The sequence below is a fragment of the Loxodonta africana genome, chromosome 9 (genome assembly GCF_030014295.1).
Source record: "Loxodonta africana isolate mLoxAfr1 chromosome 9, mLoxAfr1.hap2, whole genome shotgun sequence".
NCBI classification, from domain to species: domain Eukaryota; kingdom Metazoa; phylum Chordata; class Mammalia; order Proboscidea; family Elephantidae; genus Loxodonta; species Loxodonta africana.
The window spans coordinates 96,921,933-96,933,256 of NC_087350.1; positions in this window are offsets into that span (position 1 = coordinate 96,921,933).

Below are 11,324 nucleotides of genomic sequence, written 5' to 3' on the forward strand. Positions count from 1 at the left end.
ATTAAACCATTTGTCATCTCTGGGTTAAGTCGCTAATGGCTAAGGAAGATGATATAGATGTTAGAAGTGCTACATCTTGAGTGGGTTGAAAATCAGGAGAGGGCTGTATCCTTTCACCATGCTTATTGAATCTGTATGGTGAGCAAACAATCTGAAAAGCCAGACTGTCTGAAGAAGAACAGGGCATCAGGATTGGAGGAAGACTCATTAACAACCTGTGATATGCAGATGACACAGCCTTGCTTGTTGAAAGTGAAGAGGACTTGAAGCACTTACTGATGAAGATCAAAGACCACAGCCTTCGGTATGGATTACACCTCAACATAAAACAGAAATCCTCACAACTGGGCCAATAAACAACATCATGATAAACAGAGAAGAGATTGAAGTTGTCAAGGATTTCATTTTACTTGGATCTGTAATTAAAGCCCATGGGAGCAGCAGTCAAGAAATCAAAGGATGTATCGCATTGGGCAAATCTGCTGCAAAAGAGCTCTTTAAAAAGTGTTAAAAAGCTAAAGATGTCACTTAGAGGACTAAGGTGCACCTGACTCAAGCCATGGTATTTTCAATCACCTCATATGCATGTGAAAGCTGGACAATGAGTGAGGAAGACCGAAGAAGAATTGATGCCTTTGAATTATGGTATTGTCAAAGAATATCAAATATACCATGGACTTCTAGAAGAATGAACAAATCTGTCCTGGAAGATGTACATCCAGGATGCTCCTTAGAAGCGAGGATGGTAGGTGACTTTGCCTCATGTACTTTGAACATGTTATCAGGAGGGACCAATCGCTGGAGAAAGACTTCATGCTTGGTAAAGTAGAGGGTCAGCAAAAAGGAGGAAGACTCTCAAGGAGATGGACTGACACAATGGCTGCAACAATGAGCTCAAACATAGTGACAATTTTGAGGGTGACACAGGACCAGTCAGTGTTTCCTTCTGTTTTACATAGGGTTGCTATGAGTCAGACAGACTTCAAGGCACCTAACGACAACAACAAACCCTGAACTTAGGAGGTCTTTTGGTAACGTTCCATTCTAGAGAGATAGGGTGACATCTCCTATAAGGAGTACTCTTGGAACCTGATTGCGTCGTAAAGTGGGAAGTTGTCACTTTTACCTCTTTGATGGATCACTATTGACTTAGTCTAGGTACATCTGGGATCAAGGATAAATGAAGTTACCATTCTCTTTCTTTCACCACCTGAAACAGCCTAATGGGTGTCCTATTGGTTATGCCAAGGGATTCTGTACAAGTAATTGTTGTATTCTTTTCAGTCTGCTAGAGATACCCTACCTCCCATGCCCTTGCACAGTGCCTGGCATGATGTTGCTGGTGAACACATTTACTGAATGGATGTGGCCAACGGAAGGAGTCATCCCTGTCAGTCCTCTCCTAATACCCAGCTCCTAGCACAGAGACTGGTGCAAAGTGGGTGCTAAACAAATGCTCATTAAATTGATTTTGATGGCATGATTTCCAAAATAGTTGCTTGATGAACAAGTAGAGCTCCCTCCTCCAAAAAAATTGCAACTCTGAAGAGAAGCATAATAGAGCCAGAGCTAAAAGCAAAATTATTCACAAACTCCAAGTGCCTCAATCCATGGGTTTTAATGAAAGTCATTCTGCAGTTGAGAATGTTGTAGTAATTACAGGCAAGCTAATATCTCTGCCATATGGTTTGAAAGCAGGTCTGAATTCTGAAAGCCACTATCAGCAGTTTTATTTTCTGCTGCTGCTTTTCTGCCCCCACCCCCTCCTGTCTTTGTCTCTGTTTTTGCTTTTATCTTTTTTGTTCAACCTCATATTCCCTCTCTCCTTACATGATTCCTGTTCATCGTTCCCCTCTTCCAGCCCCTAGTTCCATTTCGAAGGCCTTCGGAGTGGCTCTGCTGATAATTCTGAGACGTGATTGCAGTGCCTAGAATGGGTCATGTCATATCCTCCACTGACCCACTGGCCAAGAAAGAAACCAAGGATGCTCTGACCCATTGTCAACTGACTGTGTCACTCTGTCCCTCAAGTATGGTCTCATAATTGAAGGAAAAAGACTCTAATTAATCTCTCTGATATTGAATTACCCTTGTGCAGTGGCCCTCAACCCTGGTTGACTGTGGAATCACCTATGGAGCAATTAAAAAAGCACGGATGCCTGGACCCCACCTCCCCAGGGATTAGAGTCTGAACTAATTGGTTCAGGGTCAAGTCCACCCATCATATTTTATAAAGCTCCTAGGATAATTCTAATATGGGGCTAGGTTGAAAACCCTGCCCTGGAACCCTGGCCTTAGATAAATAGCAGTGGAATCTAGCCTATCTCCTTTTGTCTACCTGTTACATCTGGAAGTGAGAGTATACAGCACTTAGTACCAAAGTAATTGCAAATTACAAGGCATACACTTACCTAGACGCAACTATTTAATAAAATAATTATATACCTGCTTAGCTCAAAATGCATTCATGAACGATAAGAGTATGCCCTGTAAAAACTCTGGAAAATAGGCAAGGCTAGAGTTAATCTCTTTATTTTATAAATGGGAGCTTAGATACTAAAATCATGTAGTAGGTATGTCTTCTCTCAGTTCAGGGCTCCTCCTACTATAGCACACTGTTCTCTCTACCATCCCCTAGGATAATTTCAGGAGAAGAAGTGCCTACCTAACTAAGGTCTAAGGGTCAAGACTTCCCTCCTGCCTGCCCTAAAATTCCCTCTTGGGGTTAATTGTCTTGGGATGGACAACAAAATTGGATACCTTGTCTCTAGGATGCCACCTATTCTTTCCTAGAAGGTGAAGAGCCTGAAGTCTTCTCTCCTTAGCAAATTAGTTGATGAGATTTACTAATGATCCTATTGGAAGGTCAGAAAGCTATGAGGCAATAATGAAAAGGAAGATTTCAGGAGATCATAGGGAAATACCAGCTGCTTTAGTCAGGCATAGGAGATCAGCTGACATAATCTGGAGTCAGAAGGGGCCCTAGAGAGTGAAACATTGGAGCAGGGCCCCATGAATTTTGGGGATGTGCTTCCTGATTCAGAATCAGGTGCTAAGAGATGTCATCGTTAGCTGCTGTAGAGTTGACCTGACTGGACTCAACTAATGGTGACCTTATGAACAACAGAACAAAATATTCCCCAGATCTATGTCATTATCACAATTGCCAGCATATTGAAACACATTCTTGTGGCTATTTGCCAATCCATTTCACTGAGGGCCACCATCACTAGCTCTCTGCTTCACCAAACATGATGTCCTCCTTTAGTGATTGATTCCTCCTGGTGGCGTGTTCAAAGCAAGTGAATCAGACAATATTCTAATAATATTTTCATTAGCTAACTTGGCTGCAACAATGAGCTTAAGCATAACAACGATTGTAAGGATGGCACAGGACCGGGCAATGCTTCGTTCTGTTGTACATAGGGTCGCTGTGAGTCAGAACCAACTCGACGGCACCTAACAACAACAACAACTTTCAGAAGTAGTTTACTAGGCCTTTCTTCTTAGTCTGGAAGCTCCACTGAAACCTGTCTACCATGGGTGACCCTGCTGGTATTTGAAATACTGGTGGCATAGCTTCCAGCATCACGACAACAAGCAAGCTACCATAGTATGACAAACTGGCAGACGAGTGGTGGGTTAAGAGATAGAAGATATGTAGGTATCTTCATAAGTATGTAAGAATTATGTAACACTATTGGTCAAATTACAAAGTATATCAGGTGAAATACCTTTGGCTGCAGCAATTGAAAAATTCTTGGCTCAAACAAAAAGAAATGCATTATTTACTACCATTTGGTAGTAAAAGGCAAAACAAAACCAGTTTAATTTATCCAAATCCAAGGTCTTTGCCATCAGCCCGCTTGAGCCTCAATATCCCTACCTATAAAACAACAACAAATAGCAGCAAAAACGAAGATCATTTCAGCTTCTTTGGATGTCTTATAATGCAGCTCTGGTGATCAATTGAGATTATATGTGTGCATGTGTTAAAGTCCTTTGGAAAAATAAGGATGCTCTGCCATTGTAGGCATTTTTACAGAGAAAGTAGCATGGTGTATTAGAAAGATCAGTGGATTAGGTGTTAAAAACCTGGTATGTTTTCTAACTTCTGTCTGCTACTACCATATATTTTAGTTAACTAGTGCCGCCATAACAGAAACACTACAGTGGGTGGGTTTAAAGAAAATACATTTATTGTCTTATACATTTGGAGGCTAGAAGTCCAAATCAGGCATCAGCTCTATAGGTGAGTCCTTCCTTGTCTCTTTCAGGTTCTAGTAGCTGCCAGCAATTCTTGGTGTTCTGGGCTTATGGATTAATCTGCCTCCATCTTCACATGGCATCTTCCCCCATGTGTATGCCTTTGTGTCTATTTTGCTCTTTTTATAAGACACCACTTAGAAGTGATTAGGTTTAGGACCCATCCTATTATGGTATGACCTCATTAAAGCAACAAAGGAAAATCTCTACTTCCAAATAGGGTCATATTTACTGGCACAATGATTAAGATGTTCACATTTCTTTTTTGGAGGACACAATTCAATTCATAACAACTTAAGATACTAGACAAATTTTTCAACTGTTAACTGCTTCTTTTCCTATAAAATGGATGTAATAGTTGTGTCACTATGCCTTGGAGATGTGAAACACCTATGGGGAAGCTTGTGGGAAAGTGCAATACAAATGATTACTTGCTAAACAAAGGTAAGGCAATTTTAGGATTACAATTCCTATGCCTTTGCAGACATACCACTTTGTTTGAATATTACGGACATTTGAGCTCTCCAAAATAACCTTTATAATTAGCTTATCATTGTTGATAGCAGTCTACTTTTACTTATAATGTGAACATGTTGTCTTGTGGTCGTTGTGATTGGCTTCCCAGCATCAGTTCATCCCAAATAATTTGCTTAAGCAATTCATGGAAATCTCATTCTTTTGGCCAGTGACTAGTCTAGGAATGGGCAGGAGATTGAAGTCCTGGCCAATAGGACATGTGGTGAAGTCAGTTGGGGGTTTCTGGGAAAAATGTCCTTGCTGTTAGTAAGGAGACAAAAGAAGAATAATCCCATTCTATCATTGGGCGTTGTGGTGTGTGGCTATGATGCCTGGAACCATTGAAGCATCTTGGGTCCATGAAGGGAGCTTCTTCTTGTGTTAGCTGCTCTTGAGTCAGCCCCCAATTGATGGAGACCCCACGCACAACAAAATAAAACATTGCCTGACCCCGTGTAATCCCTATGATTGGTGGGGGATTAGACCATTGTGATACATAAAATTTTTGTTGGCTAATTTTTGGAAGTAAATTGCCAGCCCTTCCTTCCTAGTTCATCTTTGTTTGGAAGCTCCACTGAAACCTGTCCAGTCAGCTGCTGTGACCACCCCTTCCTCACTTCCCATTAGATATACTAATAATCATAGTAATAAGTATCATAATAAAAATAGCAGGTATCATTTACTAAACGCTTTCCTTACTATAGCAACATGCAAGACTCCACTGACAGATGGGTAACGGCTGCACGTGAGGTGCATTGACAGGGCAGTGAATCCAGGTCTCCCAGGTAGAAGGTGAGAATTCCACCACTGAACCACCAATGAAACTGATACTCTCTGAAGGTGGCAGAGGGAAGACTTAGAACCTAGGTCCTTGAGAACCATTAAGCTGTTGAATCAACCATCCCTGGAGCTATCCTACTTCTAGTCTTCTTGTTGCAAAAAATAATACATTTCTTTTTGTTTGAGCCAGGAATTTTTCAACTGCTGCAGCCAAAGGTATTTTAACTGATATACCTTGTAATTTGACCAATAGTGTCACGTAGTTCTTAATATTTCACTTGTTAATATTTTTCTCTTTGTGAAAAATAAATCCCACCATTCCCATTATGAAAGTGATGATTATTCATGATAGTTGATTTAGAAAATACATAAAAGTTTAATGAAGAAAATACAAATCACCCCATAGCCTCCCAACCTGGAGACAACCACAGCAAAAACTTTGGTGAATTCCCTCCCTGGTGTTCATTTTAACCTGCTTTTACTTGTTTGAAATGTTTGGAGAAGGAGAAAACATACAAGGGAATTTGCTGGACTTGCATCCTTCTTCTAGAAGTGGTGACAAAAAAGGGGTATGGGTGGAGACAAATCTGGGAAAGCTTGTTGGGAGGACATATCGAAAGGCACAAGAAGTTTGGGACTAGAGAGAAGTGGAGAAGTAATTCTCAGAAACAAAATGTAGCCTTCAAGATTTTCCCAAAAGTTGCTGGTGCCCTTCTCCTGGCTTTTCTTTCCATGTGAAGGAAGTGGGGTCTTTACCTTTTCTGCCATCTTGTGCTTCCCCATGGGCTAAGCCTGGCGGAGACGAACCCTGACCCCTCTGTCTGGAGGCGGTGAACACTACAGCCAGCTGGCGCCTTGCATATTTTGAGCAGCTCATCCAGATGCATCTGGGTGATCTAATTAATCGAGGTGAGAGCTGTGCTTCCAGGAATTAGGCCATGAAGCTTGCACAGATGATCAGAACTCAGAGAAAGGCAAAGATCATAAGACTTGGTTTATTGCAGAGGTTGCACCCTGGCAGCCTCCGAACTGTATGTGACCCGCACATGCATTTTTTTCAGATTGCATGGTATTTAAAAATTGGGTGATTTTGAATACACACCTAGGCTTCAGATCTCTCTCTCTTTTTTATTATTTTTTTAAATCTGAAGATATGGCAACGCTGAACTTACATTTCAGTACAGTGACACACTAGCTGGAGTGGTCTGCTTCTTCTTCCAGACATATCCTCTCGTGTTCAGCACACTCATGTGAGGTGTGCATAGGGACTGACATCCCACCTGCTTTACTTATCTCCATGACCAGCAGGCAGCTGCTATAGGACTTGAGTCTGCATTCTTTATTAGAAGGTCTGGTGCCTGGTTGACAGAGTGGTTTCACCTTACTTGCCAGATTTGACCCATTGGAAATTGCTTCTGAAGGGCTACGTTTAAAAAGATTCTGGGGCTTGTTGGGAAGGAGCCGCTATTGATTGGTGATGTTTTTCATGGGTGCCATATAAAAGCTCATTATCATCTACCCAACCTGTTTCCCTTGAGTCAATTCGGACTCATAGTGACTCCATAGCTGCCAAGTATTTTGAGAAGAAGACCTACAGAAATAAGACAGGTAGAGAGTAAATTTGAGAATGATTTGGGAGAAACAGTGGGCCAGGCAACCTAAATTCTAATTCTGATTCTATCACTGGGGCAGGACATTGACTATTTTAATTCCCAGTTTCCTCACCTGCAAATAGGGTATAGTGATCCTTCCCCTATCTATGTCACAGGGTTGCTATGGGAATCAAATATGATGCTGTGCACAGAAGGGCTGGGAAAACCACAAAAGGTTATCCTATTATTTTTTTTTTTTGTATTGGTTTGATTTAAAATCCTTCCTGGGATGTGGTCATTATTTAGTAAAATTTGGAAGTAGGTCTCTCCCCAAGACTTGTAGATGTGGCTTTGCTTTGTTTTAGTTTTTGAGTTGCCTAGGAAATTATGTAATACACATTTTCTTTCATTTGAATATGGAACCTGGAGGAGAATCTATATATGTAGATCAGTCCATGTTTGTGTAAGGACTATTTGGTTCTAAGGAATCAATGTCTCACTTACTTTGTACATATTATCAGGAAAAGCAGGTCCCTGAAGAAGGATATCATGATTGGTAGAGTACAGGGTCAGCTAAAAAGAGAAAAACCTTCAAGGAGATGGATTGACACAGTGGCTGCAACAATGGGCTCAAACATAACAACGATTGTGAGGATGGCCTAGGACAGGGCAGTGTAAGGTTATGATGAGTCTGAGCCGACTCGACGGCATCTAACAACAACAACAACAAGGGATCAGTGTTGGAAAGTCAACTTAGTTGCTGTGACCACTCTTCCTCATTTCACATTAGATATAATAATCTTGGTAGTAATTATCATAATTAAAAAAAATAGCAGATATCAATTGCTGAGTGCTTGCTATGTCATTCTTCAGATGGACTAAGATGAGGAAACTGAGCCTCAGAGGATTTAAGTAGCCTGCCCATCGTTCACAGATCTTAAATGGCAGAGCTATGATAATTATAATCGTGGCTAACATTTACTGAACACACACTGCGTGCCAGGCACTGTTCTAAGTGTTGACGTGCACGATCTCATTTGATCATTGAGGCAACCCAGTTAGATAGGTAATTTATTATCCATATTTTTATCTCATGAGAGAACTGGGGCTCAGAGAGGTTAGTCTACTTAGCCAAGGTCACACAGCTTATGTGCAGGGTCCACTATACTTCACTGTCTTTATCATGAGCACAGGACTGTTGGGCCTGAGTCTGTGCTCTGCCCACTCTGCTCCCCAGCCTGTGCAGGTGTGGCTCTACATTGAGCAGCTTCCTGGAGAAGAAAGGAGACCAGTAGCAGGAGGAACCTTGAGCAGAAATGTGAAGGAAATGACTGTTTAGAAGATCTTTTGTTGTCTATTAGGGCCCTCTAAGAGCTCTGTTATGTGAGTGCCTCAGAAAAATAAGTGCCAGCAATACAGTTGTACACAGTTAGGATTGGCAGTCGGATAATTATTTTATTTCTGATAAGTTGTCATTGTTAGTTGCCATCAAGTTGACTCTAATTCATGATGACCTTATGTATAACAGAACTAAATGTTACCTGGTACTGCACCATCTTCATGATCCTTGGTATGTCTGAGTCTATGATGGTGGCTATTATGTAGTGTCCTCCAACCTCAGGGGCTCATCTGCCAGCACTATAGCAGACAATATTCTACTCTATTTGCTTCAGACGTGTGTGGATAGACAGAGATCTAATCGATATTTGTGGAGTGCTTACCATGTGCTTGGCATGTTGCTTAGCACTTTGTATGTATTAATTCTCACAAGCATATTGATAAGTACTATTGTTATTGTTATTTTATAGATCAGGAAACTAAGGCTCACAGAGCTTAGGAAATTTTCTGAAGTGCACACAGTAAATGAGTTTATCTCCAAGCCCATGTCCATAACTATTATGCTACGTGGCCCCTCGGTGCTTGTGGCAGTCATCTGGAACAGTTCTGGAAAACAGTTGATGGTGAGAAAAACTACGGAGGGAGCTGGGAGAGGCAAGACCGGACTGTATGTGCCAAGAGTTCCTGTTGAGGATCCACTGACTCCCAAGTGAAAATGATACCACTGTAGGGTTTGCTTGACAAGAAAATGATGCCTTGACTCTCCAGTGGGTGAAGACGTCAGTAAATGGTCTCAGTGAAGGTTTATATCTAGAGGAATGCCTTGATTTTCAGGCAACAGTTGAACAATATTTTCCATATAGAAATCTGTGAAGATTTAATGAAATAATATTTGAAAGTCAGCTGAGTCACTTAGCACAAGGTGCTGTTTAAGTTCAAGACATAGGCTGTCTCGACAGTTGTTTTCTGGGCAGGGAATCTCATGTTATAATAATGCGGTACGCACATATATCCTGGTCATTTGGCCCAGAAAGACAATGCAGGAGAGCCGCGCTGTCAGAGCAGATCAGGGTTCTGATGTTGCCTTCCCCATTACTTGGCTGAACTGGAGTGGGTTTCACTAAAAAGCCATGTTTTCTGGGTGGGAGTGGGCAGCTGCAGTTGGGACTGATATGAATGAAAGAAACCCCATGGGTGCTCCAGCCAGTCCCCAAAGTCTTGGGTGGGCTTGTGAATGGTGTGCCTGGCTGTGCAGACAGATGGTCCGACTGAGTCTGAGAGGTTGCTAAAGGGGTCCTCGGCCTACAGACCAAGGCAGGGTAAAATTTGGGCATTCTCCCTGTCCTACCAATGTTCTTGAACTTCGGGGTTGATTTTCCCCTTTTCCTGAGGGAGAGCTGCATTCTACTTACCTGTGTGTATCCCTTCATTACTGCTGCCTTCCCGTGAGACTCTATCAACACACCTGACTGAGATGTATTTTTCTTTTTTCTGAGTCCGCCCCCTGTGCCAAGTGGATCAATAACAGTAAAATCAACTCTTTCTTTCTGACTGATTTTTTTTTTTTTTTAATGTGTTTATAGGGTGCCTTGTATTACAAAAAGCCAATAAGGGTTATTCTGAAATTATAAAAACAGGAGCTTAGTGGGTGAATTACTTGTTTAAAAAAAAATAGTTATCTTCAAGTTATTTAAAGGGTATTTGTTCAGTTGTGGGATGAAAATTCTTTGCTTTACTAAAATTTGATATACATACATCGTGGGTGCCCAGTCAGTAAATATGTTGACAATGTCATAACTCCAGCTAGGGGACAATGCCAGGCACAGAATAAGCGCTCAAGAAATATTTGTTGAATGAACGACTCTTTCCTCTGACTGCCAGACCTATTTTCTCGGCTATTTATTAGCCACCTTTGCCTTGACAGTAGAAATAGTAGCAGAGTCAGAATCAACTTGATGGCAATAGGTTTAGTTTTTTTTAATCTTTATGGAACCAGATTGCCACATCTTTCTCTTGCTTAGTGGCTGGTGGGTTCAAACAGCCAACCTTTTAGTTAGCAGCTGAGCACTTAACCACTGTGCCACCAGGGCTCCTTGATGTCCTGAAGGAACCTCAAAATGTACATATCCGTATGATTTCAATTCTTCCCCTTACACGCTATTGCTCCTTCTCCATGAGAAGGGTATGTAATGTCCCGGGAGACTGGATGGCCTGCGTTTGAATCCTGGCTCCCCTGCTTGCTCCTGTGACTGTGTGCATTATTTCAGACATTTGCCATGTTAACTTTAACACAAGTGAATGTTTTAAAATGAAATGGGAGCAAATAATGACGATGACACCCTATGAAAAATACAGATTTTTGTTGTTGTTAAAGGAAGGCAACCTTGTACTCTGCTTAAAAGTAAATGAGATTTTTCTGTGTTAAAGAACATATAGAAAGACTTGCTGCTAAAGAGAAATGATACTATTATTCTGGAATGCCTTGTTTTTATAGGATGCCTTCCTATCATAATTTCTCTTTTCCCTTGAAAAAAAGAAAATACGAATGCACAGAGAGAGGGCGAGGATATTAATTTCTCTTTTGAACCTGCAGGGAAGGCACATGCTTCTACCAAACTTCCATTTGGCTTTTAAGGCAGAACGATTTTTCATTTAGAACCCAAGCAGAATTTCAAAGACATTCGGTGCTGGTGCCCCAGCCCCCAAAGCAGTATAAATCTGGCAGGATCTGAGTGATGCACTAATTTTGAATTTCAAGGAGGGCGGAGTGAAGGGGCTGGGCAGGCCCTCTGGTTAGCCGGGGGTGAGGACCATCTGGTCCCTTTTACCCCT